This window comes from Ranitomeya variabilis, chromosome 6, assembly GCF_051348905.1.
Source record: "Ranitomeya variabilis isolate aRanVar5 chromosome 6, aRanVar5.hap1, whole genome shotgun sequence".
NCBI lineage: Eukaryota > Metazoa > Chordata > Amphibia > Anura > Dendrobatidae > Ranitomeya > Ranitomeya variabilis.
The window spans coordinates 488,968,383-488,988,330 of NC_135237.1; positions in this window are offsets into that span (position 1 = coordinate 488,968,383).

Genomic DNA, 19,948 nt, shown 5'->3' on the forward strand with positions numbered 1-19,948 from the left:
GCGACATTGGCTTGAGGGAGCCAAGCATCGTGTGGTGGTCTTGACGGATCACAAGAATTTGACTTATCTCGAGTCTGCCAAACGGTTGAATCCGAGACAGGCTCGATGGTCGCTGTTTTTCTCTCATTTCAATTTCGTGGTTTCATATCTTCCGGGTTCGAAAAACGTGAAGGCTGATGCCCTTTCTAGAAGTTTTGTACCTGACTCCCCGGAAGTTTCTGAACCGACTGGTGTCCTCAAAGAGGGGGTGATTTTGTCTGCCATCTCTCCTGATCTGCGACGGGTGTTGCAGGAGTTTCAGGCCAATAGACCTGACCGTTGTCCACCGGAGAGACTGTTTGTCCCGGACAGATGGACCAGTAGAGTTATTTCCGAGGTTCATTCTTCGGTGTTGGCAGGTCATCCTAGGATTTTTGGTACCACTGTTTTTTCAGAATGTGGTTCGTTTACATGGTATTCCAGAGAACATTGTGTCTGACAGAGGATCCCAGTTTGTGTCCAGATTTTGGCGGTCCTTTTGTGCTAAGATGGGCATTGAATTGTCTTTTTCGTCGGCCTTCCATCCTCAGACGAATGGCCAAACCGAACGAACTAATCAGACCTTGGAAACTTATTTGAGATGTTTTGTTTCTGCTGATCAGGATGATTGGGTGACTTTTTTGCCATTGGCTGAGTTCGCCCTCAATAATCGGGCTAGTTCTGCTACTTTGGTTTCACCTTTCTTTTGCAATTCTGGTTTTCATCCTCATTTTTCCTCGGGTCAGGTTGAACCCTCTGACTGTCCTGGGGTGGATTCTGTGGTGGATAGGTTGCAGCAGATTTGGAACCATGTGGTGGACAATTTGACGTTGTCCCAAGAGAAGGCTCAGCGCTTTGCTAACCGCCGTCGCTGTGTGGGTCCCCGACTTCGTGTGGGGGATTTGGTGTGGTTGTCTTCTCGTTATGTCCCGATGAAGGTTTCCTCTCCTAAGTTCAAGCCTCGTTTCATCGGTCCTTATAAGATTTTGGAAATCCTCAACCCTGTGTCATTTCGTTTGGACCTCCCAACATCGTTTGCCATTCATAATGTGTTCCATAGGTCATTGTTGTGGAGATATGTGGTGCCTGTGGTCCCTTCTGTTGATCCTCCTGCTCCTGTCTTGGTCGAGGGGGAGTGGGAGTATGTGGTGGAGAAGATCTTGGATTCTCGTATTTCGAGACGGAAGCTTCAGTACTTAGTTAAATAGAAGGGCTATGGTCAGGAGGATAATTCCTGGGTTGTCGCCTCCGATGTCCATGCGGCCGATTTGGTTCGTGCCTTTCATTCGGCTCGTCCTGATCGGCCTGGGAGCTCTAGTGAGGGTTCGGTGACCCCTCAAGGGGGGGGTACTGTTGTGAATTCCGTTCTCGGGCTCCCTCCTGTGGTCATGAGTGGTACTGTGTGAGTTTGTTCTTGGGCTCCCTCTGGTGGCCTTTAGCAATATGGCTGGGCTCAGCTGCTTCATTTCCTTCTATGTTGGGCCTATTTAACTCACCTGGACCTTCATTTGTTGCCTGCTGTGGGTGTATTCAGTCCTGATTCTGAGCTCTCCTGAATATTCCTTGAGACCAGTCTCCTGCTGGAGAAGCTAAGTTTGCTTGTTCATTTTGCTCATTATTTCCTTGAAAACGTTTCTCAGTATATGATGAGTTTAGTCCAGCTCGCTTTTATGTGATATTTTGCTTGCTGGTTAGTTCTGGGGTGCAGAGGGCACCCCTCACATCGTGAGTCGGTGTGGGGGTTCTTGTTTTCTCTGCGTGGTTTATTTTTGATAGGAATCTGTGCGGTCAGTACAAAAACTATCTATTTTCTGTCTATCTAGTGTTAGCGGGCCTCATTTGCTAAACCTGTTTCATTTCTATGTTTGTATTTTCCCCTTAACTCACCGTTATTATTTGTGGGGGGCTGTCTATAACTTTGGGGTTATTTCTCTGAGGCAAGTGAGGTCTTTGCTTTCTCTCTAGGGGCAGTCAGTTTCTCAGGCTGTGAAGAGGCATCTAGGTTTTTAGGTAACGCTCCACGGCTGCCTTTAGTGTGTTGGATAGGATCAGGATTGCGGTCAGTATAGCTTCCACATCCCCAGAACTTGTCCTATCATTCTGGTTATATGTGTCAGGTCAGTTTTGAGATCCTACCACCGGATCATAACAGGGAACTTCACCGAATTCCATCCTGGTCTGGAGGAAGAGTTAGTCAGTCTGTGTGAGACAGAGAAAGGAGTTCAGAGGAGTGATTATGAGCTCAAGGAGGTGGTGATTGGGCCTCCTGTGAGCCAGAGCGCAGAAACCGGGCACTGGGAGCCTGAGATTGTGGATAACTGCAAGGTCCACAGTAGAACCGGAGGGCATAGGACTATACGTAAATTGCCCATACTAAACCTGAGGTACAGCAGCAGTTAGAGCCTGGAGTCACCGTGTCAGAGACCCCAAGAGAACAGCTCAAGTTGCCTACCATGCAGGTACTGTCCCAGGACAGGAGAGAGAAAGGGGTACCTTGCCAGCAAGCCACAGGTAGCAAGGAACCAGAAAACCAGCGCATAGTGGAAGGCTCCCAACCTGACCTGCCAAGGGGATTTCTACTTGTTTTCAGGCTGCCTGGACTCCTTCTGCACCTGTTGCCGGTACCCTGGACTGAGGTTGACTACTACTTCAGTAAACCAGGTAAAGACTGCAACCCTGTGTCCTCCGTTATTTGAGTGCTCAGGGCCACAGACCGGGTCGCAGCCACCGTGACATCCCTTTTAAGTGTGACCAGACCCGATACCAAGTACCCCAGGCCCTGGCGGGCGACTCATTAGCATGTCCCATGCAGGCTGGATGTACACAATGTATAGAACCGGAATACCACCCTGTGAAGTGGTCATTTTCTGCTACTGGTGCTTAGATCACATACACTTCAGTTGAAGCTGAGTTCAGTACCCAAGAACAGTGAATAAAGCTGGTGTGTGCCAACTCCTCTGCACATCCAGTCCACTCGGGATCTGTTAAACATCCATCCATGGGCGTACCCACCGAGGGGCAGGGGGGGGCAGCTGCCCCTCTAGAAGCAGGTGCATGCACCTATCATGATGAGGCCACCGACCACCACCTGTCTGAGTAGGTAACGGTTGCCTCATACAGCGCTGGCGGTAAGCAGGTGGCAGGGTGCCAGGGCGGCATGATGCATCGGCAGAGCGGAGGGCTCCCACAGCCGCTAGTAGGAGCTTTAATCCCGGCCTCAGTGTCTGCCGGCTGCTCTGCACTGCAGATCAGCATGGTGGGAACTGGCATCAGTCATGACATCATCACTGAGTGCCCCAAGTCCTGCAGTGCGGCGCCGGCACACAAGCTGAGGAGACTGCTCGAGCTGCTAAGAGGAGAGAAGATGAAGTAAAAAAAGAAAATGTAAGTACTTGTTAAATCAGACAGTGACCTGATGGGAGATAATGTGAGGAGCTGTTGTATATGATGTGGGACTGGGAGCCCTATGGGGGGGCTGTATGGGAGCCCTATGGGGGGCTGTATGTGAGATGGACTCCCATATCATATACAGCCCCCATAGAGCTCCCATATCATATACAGCCCCCCATAGGGCTCCCTATGGGGCTGTATATGATATGGGAGACATATGGGGGCTGTATATGATATGGGAGCCCTATGGGGGGCTGTATATGATATGGGAGCCCTATGGGGGGCTGTATATGATATGGGAGTCCATCTCATATACAGCCCCCCATAGGGCTCCCAGTCCCACATCATATACAACAGCTCCCCACATTATCTCCCATCAAGTCACTGTCTGATTTAACAAGTATTTACTTTTTTTTTTGGAATGTTAGATTCTCACACGAAAATACACCTGCTTTTGCCTTATCCTATCGTCATCCTTCATACATGCTAAAAATGGCTTCAAAAGACTTGGAAAAAAGTGCAAAGTCTTTCATGGAGTTTTATGAGTTGGATGATATCTCTGCAGAATTGGATTTGTGGAAATCTGTGGAAAAAGAAGGATTTAGCAGAAGACAAATTAAAGTACATTGAAGTGGCTGCACTTTTGGAGGAGGCTAAAGTTTTTTCCCTGCAACAAGGCACGCACTCTTCATTTTAAGTGCTTTCCTGTCCACCACCGCTACTGTTGAACGATCTTTGAGTACCCTTCGAAGGATAAAGACCTGGCTCAGAAGTACAATGGGAGAGGACAGACTGACTGGGTTGTATTTGATGAGCGTCCATCGGAAATTCTTCAAGGAAAATCAGGACTGGATTGAAACGAAAGTTTTGAACAAGTTTTCTTCAAACCCAAGAAAAATGATATTAGTATAAGACATGTAACTAGAATAAAAATCTAATTTTTTTGCAAGCAAATAATTGTAATAACTAGTAAAGCACTGCTATAATTGCATATAATTTTCGTAAAAATTTCCTTTGATTCACCTATTTCGTTCTAAAATTTTACAACCTGAATGATCATGGCTTGCCCCCCCAGTTTTGATCCTGGGTATGCCCATGCGTCCATCCATGTGTGACCCCCAATAATCTGATATTTATGACCTATACTATGGATTTTTCATCAATATCTCAGTCTCAACCTAGTAATCGGTACTAGTGTCCATAGAAAGACTACTGCAACAAATAACGTGCTGCATTTTCAGAGCGCTCATCCTGACCATACAAAATGCAGTATTCCTTACAGCCAGATGGTGCGTCTAAGAAAAATTAACAGTAATGATGAAATTTATAATAACCAAGTGCAGGAGCACAAGTCGCGTTTTAGTAAAAGAGAGTAAAAGAGGTTACCCTAATCATATTTTGCGGCAGGCCGAAATGCGGGCGGCTAATCTCTCTCAGTTAGATCTTTTAAAAAAGGGCAAGAACAAAAAACGTAAAAGAGGTAATGGAATTGACAATCAAAATAAAACAGGGGTTTTTACCTTTATATTTAAACATAGCCCATTGGACAGTGAAGTCCATTCTGCCATACGCAAAAATTGGCATGTCATTGAAGGTGATACTGATTTTCGGAGCCTAACGGAATGTCGCCCACGGTTTGCATACAAACGCTCCATGAACATAGGGGATCTAGTGATAAAAAATCGCATCTCCGTAGATAATAATGATTGGATAAAAAAGTCTCGCCCGCACGGCAATTTCAAATGCGGTAATTGTAGCATGTGCCATCTACATAATACCACGAACCCCCTGAAGGTGGGTACAGTAGTTCACACCGTTAAAGATTTTGTGACCTGTAAAACCAAATTTTTAGTGTATGTAATTTTTTGCCCATGTACCAGGTTTTACATAGGAAAAACAATCAGGCCCCTTATGGTTCGTTTTCGTGAGCATTTTAATTCAGTGCTCACGGGAAAGGGCCGTGTTCGTTTAGTGAAACATATACAGGAATCGCATGGAGGAGATCCAAACCAGCTGAGCTTCGCTGGGTTAGAAGTGGTCAAGTTTCCGCAGCATGGCGGGGATCACAATAATTTACTCCTTCAATGTGAAGCGCGATGGATTCTTAAAACCAATGCGCAAGACCCGTGGGGGTTAAATGATAAACTGGACATGGCCATTTTCATCTAATCCGTAGGAAACTAAAGATAGTGTTGTTGTTTTTAATCATGTATTTATATGTATTGCATGTGGGGCGTCGCTCGTCTATTAAAGGAAATGACTTTACCTGCACAACTCACATGGACCCGTAGAAGCGCTTGTGCGCGAAACGGCCGTCGTTCGTCTTGTCTTCACTCGCTCCCGCTCTTCATTAATGCCCTAGCCTGTACCGCACAGTTTGTGAAACCTTGTCTTCATGGATTAAAGTAATTCCACACTGGAAGTAAATGGGTGAGTGCTATTTTCTTTTCTCTTCGATATTGTTCCTATTGTTTATCTTCAGGAGCTACGGTGTTGTACAACATTGATTTTACGTTTTTCATCACTACAATCAGACAACTATTACTGAAATTAGGTCACAGTGAATAAGCACCATAAAGGATTACTGCCTGTATTTAACTATTGTCTAGGAATCGCGGATCTCCGTGAATAGAGGAACACGCAGCACGCTGCTCTGTTGCTAGGAGACTTTATTGATCCTCTAACTACCTGGTCTGAAGGCCTCATCTGCTGCCAGCGATGGAGCAAACCACTTACCCACGTCAGCTAATCACAGGCTTTAATATTTATGAATCCAAGATTCTAACAATCAAAGCCCTAAAAGTCTTACAGTATCCTCAGTCCTCCTCATTAAGACCATCGCCACTAGAGAATACCTAAGGATGGAGAGCTCTCAGACTTACTACTTGATTTAACATTTCTCATGCGTGCCTCATAATAATATTATATTTCTTAGAATGTTTATGGAATTTATAAGCATTTTATATATGCTTTACATATTGGGGTATTAAGCTATGCGAATTAGAACTAATACATAAAATGGTAATATATTTTAGACAAAGTTAAGCAAAGGAGTAGTTTTTAATTACAGTGTAATACCTCCTTAAATCCTAATGGTTATTGAGTTGTAATGTTGTAAAAGAGCAAACCAATTGCACAGATAGCACCAGAAATACCCAGCATGGAGACTTCATCTTAGAAAAGATTAGTCACATTAGGAGGAGAGGCAGGGGAATCTCAGACAGGGAGGAGAAGTCCCAGTGTACATGTATAAGGGGGAAGAAGCTGTCGACACCCTCTTTTGAATATCTTATGGTTATACAAAACATTGTGCTGTTTTAAATGTTGGACACATTGTTTTATCTATTCTTTGGCCTGCAGCACTTAGTTAACCTATGTAGGGTTAACTATCAGGGTCAGCCCATGGTGGGAGGGGTTACATGGGCAAAAGGAACTCAGTTCCTGTTGTTAGGCAGATAGGAAAGAGTGCTGAAAAGAGAAGCTCCATGTTAACAGATTTGCATTGAATAGGATGTTGTGGGTGTAGAAGGGAGACAATTCTCCATAGCATGTTCTGAAGTAAACAAGGATTAAGTGCCAGAAGGATTCCTTATCTCAGGCAAGTGGGGGCCTATAGCAAACGTTATCTATACTATATAAGATGTGGAAGTGTAGCCAAACCTGAGGGTCATAGATGAGAATATGGCAAGTCTGGGACACGGATCGCCTATGTGGAATTCAAGGCACAGTGGAATACCATGGTGTGTGTGGTTCACATCAAATGGACTTTGAGAATAGGTGTGAGGAGTCAGGTCAGTCAGGTCCTCACAAGAAGGGAAAATAGAGGTTCCCATAGTGATTTACTGGTCTAGTGTAACATGTAACAGAAGTAATGTACCATCATGTGTAAATGTGAAGTTCATGTGGAGCGCCCCCACACAAGGGCAATGGGGTACTCGGTACCGGGTCCCTCTCAGTTCTGGGGATGTCACGGTGGCCTGACCCGGTCCGTGGCCCTTTGAGGGGCGTCCAATTAAAGGTGTAGTTTGTACGGTGTTCGTGACGCCACCTGTGGTACTCGGTCAGGGTGACCGACGCTGCTTAGGGGTCCGCTGGGGTGATGTTACAGCAGCAAGATGGTATATCTTCCCACAGGTGAAGCGTACCCCCAGGGCTTCCCAGAAGTGTAGATGGTAATGGTGGGCAATGTGAGGCGCAGGGAATAACGAGGACACAAGATTGCAGTCTCTTAACCTTTTACTGGAAGCTTCAGCATCCACAGTCCAGGGTATGGACCACAGGGTTGGCAGAGTCCGGTCAGTCCGAAGGCAAATCCAGAGTCCCCTTATCCAGGTGGAAATCAGTAGCCTTCCTACTAGCACCTGTGTGTTGTAGTACCTCCCTGCTGAGCACCACGGGATAGTCCTCACAACTTTTGCGGATGTTTTAGATGTCTTTCTCTCTCTGTCCCCCAGATGGTATGGATAGGACAAACCCGTATGACTCGGATGGCCTGAGACTTGTTTATAGGGACCCTAGAGACGCCCCGACCCCCACAATTTGCCACCGTGTCTTCTTAGGTATTAAGGTCGGGCAGCCAACTTGGAATTGACTGTCCTGCCGGTCTCTGAAGTAAAGCGTAGAGTCAATTAGTCCCTTGGTGTTCCGGCCACCGGCTACGCGCCTCAGAAGGAGGCTGCCTGTCTCGGGGTAGAACTCCTCCCGGTGTTTTCTCCTTGTGCTGTGACTTTGTTTCTCACTCTCAACAACACAGTTCGCTTCGTGTCCTTTCTTTGGATACTGCCGCACGTGGGGCAGGCGCAGCTCCGTAGCTTTCTATCCCGCTAGGCCTCTGTCAGGATCCCACCCCTGACAGGGACCCTCTGTCTGCAGCTCAGATGTTCCTCCTTTTACCCTGTCTGCCTGACAGGTGTTGCCTGGGCAAAGCCCAGCCAGCGTCTATCTAACTTTCTATCCAAACCACCAGTTTTACCCTTCTGTGAGGAGTGCCCTACTAGATAGGAGCAAGGCTCCCCCTGGTGGATTGGAGTGTGAAGTGTGCTGTGATGCTGTAAAGATGGACTCGTTTATTACCTTCAGACGTAACATCACTCCCCCTGGTGGAAGAATGACATTACTGCAGCAACCAGGACTCTGGGGCGCTGAACATGCCTCTGGATTGTGCAGAAAATGGATGATTTAAGTGTTAGGCCTGCTATCTGATGCATTTACTCCTCATCAGTTCATTCAGTAAAGGAAAGTGTATTTTTGGACTCTGGCCTCCCTCACTTATCCCTACTTCGTTGGATTCTTGCCTGCAATGTTGTATTGCTAAGGTAAAAGCACACACCCAGCCATGTGTCGCCCTTTTTCTGTAGCATGGCGGAGCACGGATGCGACCTTACCCATGGCCGCCACGCCCATTACACACAGTCCAGCTTCTGTACACCAAAATCTAATTAGAAGAAAACGTGAAATGGTGATTAAAGTAGAATAGGAAAGGTATCAATATAATAAATATTACAGCCATGTCTTCACTTTGCATTACAACACTGTGCTGACAGGTTCTTTGTAAACATGCAGGAAACTAAAAGAGAAGCCATTCAAATCATATTCTTATGGTTATGTGACTGCTCACTCGCACTGGAATGCAGGGGACTTATCACAGTGTAGACATTGCACATAGTCATGATTCATTAATCTATGGTTACAGAGAGTAACTGCAGAAATTTGTCTAGAATAATAAACACAATCCTTAGATCAGAAACCATATTTTCATTCCATCGTACCCTATATCAAGTGATAAGGGGGCTACAGTAGCCCTGGACACTGTTTTGGAGCATAACCACACAAAAGGAAAAAAGAGAGCACAAAAAGTCATAAAATAAAATAATATCAAATTTATTCAAAAAAAGCATATATAACACATAAGAAAAATATAGCAATAATCAAATTGGAGACAAAAGCAGATAGTGATTCTCACAGGTGTAAAGCACAGGGTCCACCTGTAATATAGTGGAAGGGACGGCAGAAAGTAGCAGCAGATAAGATAATGTGCACGTGCAACCCAAACAGGTGTGTTCCTATATAAATATGCATCTGAATGGAGACAGAAACACACACAGTCTAGTGCTCACATACTATAAAGTAAGCACCACAAAATTACAAAGTATGTAACAATACTGAGCAAATAGACCTAATGAGTGAGAGTCAGCACCAGAAAGTCATATCACTTTAAGGGAACATAAAAAGTTTCAAATGCGCCAACAACTGCCCTTAGGGCTCATACTCACTTGCGAGAAACTTGGATGAGTCTCGCACTGCAATACCCGGCACTGAACCCAGCACTCAGGAGCGGAGCGTGCGGCTGCATGTATTCCTATGCGGCCGCATGCTCCACTCCTGAGTGCCAGCAGCAGCGCCGGGTATTAACATGCGAGACCCATCCGAGTTTCTCGCAAGTGAGTATGAGCCCTTACCCATATTCTCCACTCAGGGACCCAGGGCAGCAGTGGACGGGATTTCTAGAAATCTCATGCCCACTGTGCTTTTTTTTTACTCAGGGTAAACTAACCTGCAGTGCATTTTTCAAATCTGCAACAATGTCAATTTCACTTGTGAGTACGCAAAATTTTATGTGCAAATTTCTCCCATAGACTTGCATTAGATTCAGAAAATAGACAGCTAAAAAACGCCTTTGCTGTTTTATTTCATTTCTGCAGTGGAAACGCATCAATAAAGCATGTAATTTGCACATAGCTTTGTCAATAAAATTTTGTTAACCCCTTCATGACCTTGTGATTTTCCGTTTTTCCAGGTTCGTTTTTCGCTCCCCTCCTTCCCAGAGCCATAACTTTTTTATTTTTCCGTCAATATGGCCATGTGAGGGCTTATTTTTTGCGAAGCAGCTTGTACTTTTGAACGACATCATTGGTTTTAGCATGTCATGTAATAGAAAACGGGAAAAAAATTCCAAGTGCTGTGAAATTGCAAAAAAAGTGCAATCCCACACTAGTTTTTTTGTTTTGCTTTTTTACTAAGTTCACTAAATGCTAAAACTGACCTACCATTATGATTCTCCAGGTCATTACGAGTTCATAGATACCAAACATGTCTAGGTTCTCTTTCATCTAAGTGGTGAAATAAAATCCCAAACTTTGCTAAAAAAAAGAAAATTGCGCCATCTTCTGATACCCGTAGCGTCTCCATTTTTCATGATCTGGGGTCAGGTGAGGGCTTATTTTTTGGGTGATGAGCTGACATTTTTAATGATACCATTTTGGTGCAGATATGTTCTTTTGATCGCCCGTTATTGCATTTTAATGCAATGTCGCGGAGACCAAAAAAACGTAATTCTGGCGTTTAAAATTTTTTTCTCGCTACGCCGTTTAGCGATCAGGTTAATGCTTTTTTTTATTGATAGATCGGGCGATTCTGAACGCGGCGATACCAAATATGTGTAGGTTTGATTTTTTTTTTTATTGATTTATTTTAAAATGGGGCGAAAGGGGGGTGATTTAAACTTTTATACTTTTTATTTTTTTCACAGTTTTTTTACTTTTTTTTTTTTACTTTTGCCATGCTTCAATAGCATCCATGGGTGACTAGAAGCAGGCACAACTCGATCGGCTCTATTACATAGCAGCGATCATCAGATCGCTGCTATGTAGCTTAAGAACAGGTGTGCTGTGAGCGCCGACCACAGGGTGGCGCTCACAGCTAGCCGGGATCAGTAACCATAGAGGTCTAAAGGACCTCTATGGTTACCATTCTGATGCATCGCTGACCCCCAATCATGTGACGAGGGTCAGCGATGCGCTCATTTCCAGCTGGATGGCCGGAAGCGCCTGTTCAATGCCGCTGTCAGCGTTTGACAGCGGTATTTAACTAGTTAATAGCGGCAGGTGCATCACAATTTCACCCGCCGCTATTGCGGGCACATGTCAGCTGTTCAAAACAGCTGACATGTCCCGGCTTTGATGCGGGCTCACCGCTGGAGCCCTGCATCAAAGCGGGGGATCTGACCTCGGACGTACTATCCCGTCCGAGGTCAGAAAGGGGTTAAACACAAATACCAGGAAGTACAATGTGCAACACAGCTTTAATTAAAACATTACATACTAAAAAGAGACAAAAAAGGAACATCAAAAACTCAATAAAAAACACACCAACAAATGTAATAAAAATCAGTAAACTAATACTACAATAATCTGTTTGTGATAAGGAGTGTACTGCCGGTACTTCTGTGATTATCACAGCTGTGATTGAAAATCTACTTGTTTGTTAGCTGAACACCAGACAACTGTAGGAATATGGGTGATGGGCGAATAGCACTGTTGCTCGGGTCTCCCCAAGCATACTCAGGTGATCTCCGAGTATTTGTTAGTGCTCAGAGATTTCATTTTCTCACCTCAGCTGCATGATTTATGGCTGCTGGACAGCCTGAATACCTGTGGGAATTCTCTAACAAACAGGCAACTCCCACATGTATTCAGGCTGTCTAGCAGCTGTAAATCATACAGGTGCGTCAATAAAAATTAAATCTCCGAGCACTAACAAATACTCGGAGACCGCCCAAGCATGCTCTGTAAAACCTGAGCAACGAGTATACTCGCTCATCACTAGTGCACACCAAAAAGATAAATCCAATATAGTCAAAAAAAAGAAAAAAGGTGGCAGTCACCAACAAATTAAAACAGTCTTTTATTTAGTCCATAAAGTGGGCAGCAGGAGAGGAGCAGAAACCTTCTGTGGAAGATGGCCGTTTCGCGCTGACTGCGCTTCAACGGGTCCTGTGCTCAGTTGAAGTTTTAAAAACTTTTGGTCATGACTTCATAGCCTCGATAGCTACAGAGTTTTCTTCTCTGAATTGTCATCAGTCCATATGTTCCATCTGCTCATCCGGACCAAAGGCTTTGAGGATCCTCCTCAACCACTGAGACTCAACACATTATTATTATTATTTATTGTTACAGCGCCATTTATTCCATGGCGCTTTACATGTGAGGAGGGGTATACATAATAAAAACAAGTACAATAATCTTAAACAATACAAGTCATAACTGGTACAGGAGGAGAGAGGACCCTGCCCGCGAAGGCTCACAATCTACAAGGGATGGGTGAGGATACAGTAGGTGAGGGTAGAGCTGGTCATGCAGCGGTTTGGTCGATCCGTGGTTACTAGTGTTGAGCGATACCGTCCGATACTTGAAAGTATCGGTATCGGAAAGTATCGGCCGATACCGGCAAAGTATCGGATCCAATCCGATACCGATACCCGATACCAATACAAGTCAATGGGACTCAGGTATCGGACGGTATTCCTGATGGTTCCCAGGGTCTGAAGGAGAGGAAACTCTCCTTCAGGCCCTGGGAACCATATTAATGTGTAAAAGAAAGAATTAAAATAAAAAATATCGCTATACTCACCTGTCCGACGCAGCCTGAACCTCAGCGAGGGAACCGGCAGCGTTGTTTGTTTAAAATTCGCGCTTTTACTTGGTTACGTGAGGTCCCGGCTTGTGATTGGTCAGGGCGGCCATGTTGCCGGGATGCGGACCAATCACAGCAAGCCGTGACGAAATTACGTCACGGCTTGCTGTGATTGGTCCGCGTCCCGGCAACATGGCCGCCATTAACCAATCACAAGCCGTGACGTCACGGGAGGCTGGACATGCGCGTATTTTGAAAAGCGCACGTGTCCAGCCTCCAGTGACGTCCCGGCAACATGGCCGCCATTAACCAATCACAAGCCGTGACGTCACGGGAGGCTGGACACGCGCGCTTTTCAAAATACGCGCATGTCCAGCCTCCCGTGACGTCCCGGCTTGTGATTGGTTAATGGCGGCCATGTTGCTGGGACGTCACTGGAGGCTGGACACGCGCGCTTTTCAAAATACGCGCATGTCCAGCCTCCCGTGACGTCACGGCTTGTGATTGGTTAATGGCGGCCATGTTGCCGGGACGCGGACCAATCACAGCAAGCCGTGACGTAATTTCGTCACGGCTTGCTGTGATTGGTCCGCGTCCCGGCAACATGGCCGCGCTGACCAATCACAAGCCGGGACTTCACGTAACCAAGTAAAAGCGCGAAATTTAAACAAACAACGCTGCCGGTTCCCTCGCTGAGGTCCCGGCTGCGTCGGACAGGTGAGTATAGCGATATTTTTTATTTTAATTCTCTTTTTTACACATTATTACATTAATGTTGTTGCGATACCCGATACCCGATACCACAAAAGTATCGGATCTCGGTATCGGAAATTCCGATACAGCAAGTATCGGCCGATACCCGATACTTGCAGTATCGGAATGCTCAACACTAGTGGTTACTGCAGGTTGTAGGCTTGTCGGAAGAGGTGGGTCTTCAGGCTCTTTTTGAAGGTTTCGATGGTAGGCGAGAGTCTGATGTGTTGTGGTAGAGGGTTCCAGAGTAGGGGTGATACGCGAGAGAAATCTTGTATACGATTGTGGGAAGAGGAGATAAGAGGGGAGTTGAGAAGGAGATCTTGTGAGGATCGGAGTTTGCGTGTAGGTAAGTACCGGGAGACGAGGTCACAGATGTATGGAGGAGACAGGTTGTGGATGGTTTTGTATGTCATGGTTAGGCTTTTGTACTGGAGTCTCTGGGTAATGGGGAGCCAATGAAGGGATTGACAGAGGGGAGAGGCCGGGTAATAGCGGGGGACAGGTGGATTAGTTGGGCAGCAGAGTTTAGAATAGATTGGAGGGGTGCGAGAGTGTTAGAGGGGAAGCCACAGAGCAGGAGGTTGCAGTAGTCAAGGCGAGAGATGATGAGGGCATGGACTAGAGTTTTTGCAGATTCTTGGTTGAGGAATGTACGGATTTGTGAAATATTTTTGAGTTGAAGTCGTCAGGAAGTGGAAAGGGCTTGGATATGTGGTTTGAAGGAGAGATCAGCGTCAAGGATTACCCCAAGGCAGTGAGCTTGTGGGACTGGGGAGAGTGGGCAGCCATTTACTGTAATGGTTAGGTTCGTTGGGGGGGTCGAGTGAGATGGGGGAAAGATGATGAATTCTGTTTTGTCCATGTTAAGTTTCAGAAATCTAGCAGAGAAGAAGGATGAAATAGCAGACAGACATTGAGGGAAACACATATAAAGTACTAGAGATTTACAGAATCTGCCTTTTGTGATTGTTTATACCTATCCGGGAAGGTGAATAATGAGTCATATAAAGTACAAATATGAAATTTCAGCAAATGCAAAGAATAAATCCCTACTGAAATAAGTCACTATATTTTTCTATTACACTGGTTTTCAGTAGTGGTAAAGCTTTATAATAAATATATGTTGCTAGTTGTCAGGAACGCATTTGACATATCTTTAAAGGCTCTTACCGATCATCATGACAGTGTTAGGCTAAGTTTAATGCTAATGGTCCAAGGTAGCAAATTTAATATAAAAGCACTAAATGGTAAAAAGCTATTTTTTCTCCACCTTTTTGGTTGTGCTCATATATAAATTATTGCACTATTTGCTGTAATGACATAAAAACTGTTATAAAAGCTGTCCACTGAAATGCATTTTTAACATAGCTTTTGAAGATGAATAAGTAATGAATTCAGAGAAGCGGATTATGCCATAGGACCCAGCTTCATTCTCTATGCACTGAGCTGCGGAGGCATTTCTAGTCCAGCACAGTCAAATAGTTCCCATTCAATGAATAATTAAAAACTCCCATAAAATTCATCAGAGCAGCAGTCATTTACTAATGACTATTTTTTTTACAATTCCTAAAACCTGGATATGAAAGGGTAAATCCTCGATAATTTGCAGTTTTCCAGAATTATATTTTCTCTCCTTCGCTGACTTTCTTAATATTGATTTTAGATCATATAATCTCTGCAGAGATAATAAGCTTCGGTAATGTGTCACATTCCACTTCATTCCTGAACTCTGCTCTCTAAAATCCATATACTGGAGACCACCGGTGGATGCCACTTCTCCAGTTTGTATCTTACTAACACCTTATAATTTCTTATAACTGCACTATAATATTTTACCGTTATTGAGCTTCATAGTAACAGCTTCTACTGTATAGGTTAAACGTCTCAGTCAACCTATTTCCCATACATCAATTCGAACCATATGGCTGGGACCACAGACATAATTTAAAGCCCCTGGATTCCAATGGAACGTGTGTAAATGGGCCCCTACACAAAAGCAGAGGCAGGAAATGCAGCAGCCCTTTAAGGGTATGTGCACACGACATCTTTATCAGGGGTATTCAGCCTGGAGCACGTGTGATAAAGCGTTGAAAGTTGCAATCAAAGAATGAACAAATACACTGCAATGCAAAAACAATTTGCGGCGCACCAGTTTTCCTTTTTTAAGTTTCTTTTAACCACTTTCTCAGAGAACAGATGAAAGAATTCAGTGGTCCATTCCCGCAGCATCTTCTACAGGTTTTTGCTATTTAATCTGATGTAGGAGTAGAGAGCCTGATTCTAGGGATGTGTGTCATGATTCCCAATGGCAGGGACATGGGCAAAAACAGGACTAGCTCTGGGAAGATGGGATCTAAGCTGACCGCGATGCTGAACCTAACGCACAACTACCAGTGGCCGGGGAACGTACCTGCGTTTTATCCCTAGACATCTCGCACCAGCCGGAGATCTAGCTACCCCTAATAGAGGAAACACAGACCTGGCTTGCCTCCAGAGAAAACCCCAAAGTAATAGTAGCCCCCAACATATAATGACGGTTAGTTAAGAAGAAAACACATACGCAGTATGAATACAGGTTCAGCAAAGAGAGGCCCACTAACTAGATAGCAGAAAATACAAAAGTGGACTTCGCGGTCAACTCAAAACCCTACAAAATACCATCCAGAAATGACTTTAAACTCCGGTATCAACTCATGACACCGGAGTGGTCATTTCAGTTCACTAGAGCTTCCAGCAGCAAGATTCATATAAATGCACGCTGGACAAAAGGTACAAATGATCAAACTTATCTGACTCAGCAGACTTGGAGCAGGTAGCAAGTAACAGAGGAGCTCTGGTAACATTGATAGCCGGCAAGTAAATGAGTGAGAAGCCAGACTATATAGGAAACTCCCATTTCCTGATGGGAACAGGTGCACTGGAGATAGAAGACAGAAGTCAACCAGTACCACCAGTAGCCACCAGAGGGAGCCCACAAACAGAATTCACAACAGTACCCCCCCCTTGAGGAGGGGGCACCGAACCCTCATGAGAACCACCAGGGCGATCTGGACGAGCCCTATGAAAGGCGCGAACCAAATCAGAGGCATGAACATCAGAGGCAGTCACCCAAGAATTATCCTCCTGACCGTATCCCTTCCATTTGACCAAATATTGAAGTCTCCGTCTGGAAATGCGAGAGTCCAAAATCTTCTCCACAACATACTCCAATTCACCCTGCACCAGCACAGGAGCAGGAGGCTCAACAGAAGGAAAAACCGGTATCTCGTACATCCACAACAAAGACCGATGGAAGACATTATGAATAGTGAAAGATGCTGGTAGGTCCAAACGAAACGATACAGGATTAAGAGTCTCCAAAATCTTATAAGGACCTATGAACCGAGGTTTAAACTTAGGAGAAGAGACCTTCATAGGGACAAAACGAGAAGATAACCACACCAAGTCCCCAACGCGAAGACGATTACCAGCACGACGATGACGATTAGCAAACTGCTGAGTCTTCTCCTGGGACAACTTCAAGTTGTCCACCACATGACTCCAAATCTGGTGCAATCTATCCACCATAGTGTCCACTCCAGGACAATCCGAAGATTCCACCTGACCAGATGAAAAACGAGGGTGAAACCCCGAATTGCAGAAGAAAGGAGAAACCAGAGTGGCAGAACTAGCCCGATTATTAAGGGCAAACTCCGCCAACGGCAAAAAGGCGACCCAGTCATCCTGATCAGCAGACACAAAACACCTCAAATAAGTCTCCAAGGTCTGATTAGTTCGCTCTGTCTGGCCATTCGTCTGAGGATGGAAAGCAGACGAAAAAGACAAATCAATGCCCATCCTGGCACAGAACGCCCGCCAAAATCTAGACACAAATTGGGATCCCCTGTCAGAAACGATGTTTTCCGGGATACCATGTAGACGAACCACATTCTGAAAAAATAGAGGAACCAACTCCGATGAAGAAGGCAACTTGGGCAAGGGTACCAAATGAACCATTTTAGAAAAACGGTCACACACCACCCAGATGACGGTCATTTTCTGAGAAACCGGGAGATCCGAAATAAAGTCCATAGAGATGTGCGTCCAAGGCCTCTTCGGAATAGGCAAGGGCAACAACAATCCACTAGCCCGAGAACAACAAGGCTTGGCCCGAGCACAAACATCACAAGACTGTACAAAAGTACGCACATCCCGAGACAGGGAAGGCCACCAGAAGGACCTGGCCACCAAATCTCTGGTACCAAAGATTCCAGGGTGGCCTGCCAACACAGAAGAATGAACTTCCAAGATGACTCTACTGGTCCACTCATCTAGAACAAACAGTCTCCCAGGCGGACAACGATCAGGCCTATCCACTTGAAACTCCTGCAAAGCACGTCGCAAGTCTGGAGAGACAGCAGACAATATCACCCCATCCTTAAGGATACCCGTAGGCTCAGAATCACCAGGGGAGTCAGGCTCAAACCTCCTAGAAAGGGCATCTGCCTTCACATTTTTTGAACCTGGTAGATATGAGACCACAAAATTAAACCGGGAGAAAAACAACGACCAGCGCGCCTGTCTAGGATTCAGACGCCTGGCTGACTCAAGGTAAATCAGATTCTTGTGATCAGTCAAGACCACCACCTGATGCCTAGCACCCTCAAGCCAATGACACCACTCCTCAAAGGCCCACTTCATAGCCAAGAGTTCCCGATTACCAACATCATAATTTCGCTCGGCGGGCGAAAATTTTCGAGAAAAGAACGCACATGGTCTCATCACCGAGCAATCGGAACTTCTCTGCGACAAAACCGCCCCCGCTCCGATCTCTGAAGCATCAACTTCGACCTGAAAAGGAAGTGAAACATCAGGTTGGCGCAACACAGGAGCAGAAGAAAAGCGGTGCTTAAGCTCCCGAAAGGCCTCCACAGCCGCCGAGGACCAATTGGAAACATCAGCACCCTTCTTAGTCAAATCCGTTAGAGGCTTAACGACACTTGAAAAACCAGTAATAAATCGACGATAGAAATTAGCAAAGCCCAAGAATTTCTGAAGGCTCTTAAGGGAAGTCGGTTGCATCCAATCACAAATAGCTCGAACCTTGACAGGATCCATCTCAATAGAAGAAGGGGAAAAAATATACCCCAAAAAAGAGATCTTCTGAACCCCAAAAATACACTTTAAACCCTTTACAAACAAAGAATTGGCCCGCAAAACCTGAAAAACCTTCCTGACCTGTTGAACATGCGACTCCCAGTCATCGGAAAAAATCTAAATATCATCCAGATACACAATCATAAATTTATCCAGATATTCACGGAAAATATTGTGCATAAAGGACTGAAAGACTGAAGGGGCATTAGAAAGACCAAAAGGCATTACCAGATACTCAAAATGGCCCTCGGGCGTATTAAATGCAGTTTTCCACTCATCTCCCTGCTTAATCCGCACCAAATTATACGCACCCCGAAGGTCAATCTTAGAGAACCACCTTGCCCCCTTAATACGAGCAAACAAATCAGTCAACAGTGGCAAAGGATACTGATATTTGACTGTAATCTTATTCAACAGCTGATAATCAATACAAGGCCTCAGGGAACCATCTTTTTTACCCACGAAAAAAAAAACCTGCTCCTAAAGGGGATGAGGATGGACGAATATGTCCCTTTTCCAAGGACTCCTTAATATACTCTCGCATAGCAGCATGCTCTGGCACAGACAGATTGAACAAACGACCTTTAGGAAATTTGCTGCCAGGAATCAAATCTATAGCACAATCGCAATCCCTGTGAGGAGGAAGCGAACTAAGTTTAAGCTCCGCAAAAACATCACAATAGTCAGACAAAAATGCCGGAACCTCAGAGGGAGTAGATGAAGCAATGGAAACCAAAGGTACTCCCCCATGAACCCCCTGACATCCCCAGCTTAATACGGACATTGTTTTCCAGTCAAGAACTGGGTTGTGAGTTTGTAACCATGGCAATCCAAGCACTAAGACATCATGCAAATTATGCAACACAAGGAATCGAATCACCTCCTGATGGTCTGGAGTCATACACATAGTCACTTGTGTCCAGTATTGAGGTTTATTCCTAGCCAATGGTGTGGAGTCGATACCCTTCAAAGGAATAGGGACTTCCAGAGACTCTAGACTAAACCAACAGCGCCTGGCAAAGGACCAATCCATAAGACTCAGGGCGGCGCCAGAGTCCACATAGGCATTCACATTAATAGATGATAACGAACAAATCAAAGTTACAGACAAAAGAAACTTAGACTGCAAGTTGCTAACTGCAAAAGACTTATCAACCCTTTTAGTGCGTTTAGAGCATGCTGATATAACATGAGCAGAATCGCCACAATAGAAACACAACCCATTTTTACACCTAAA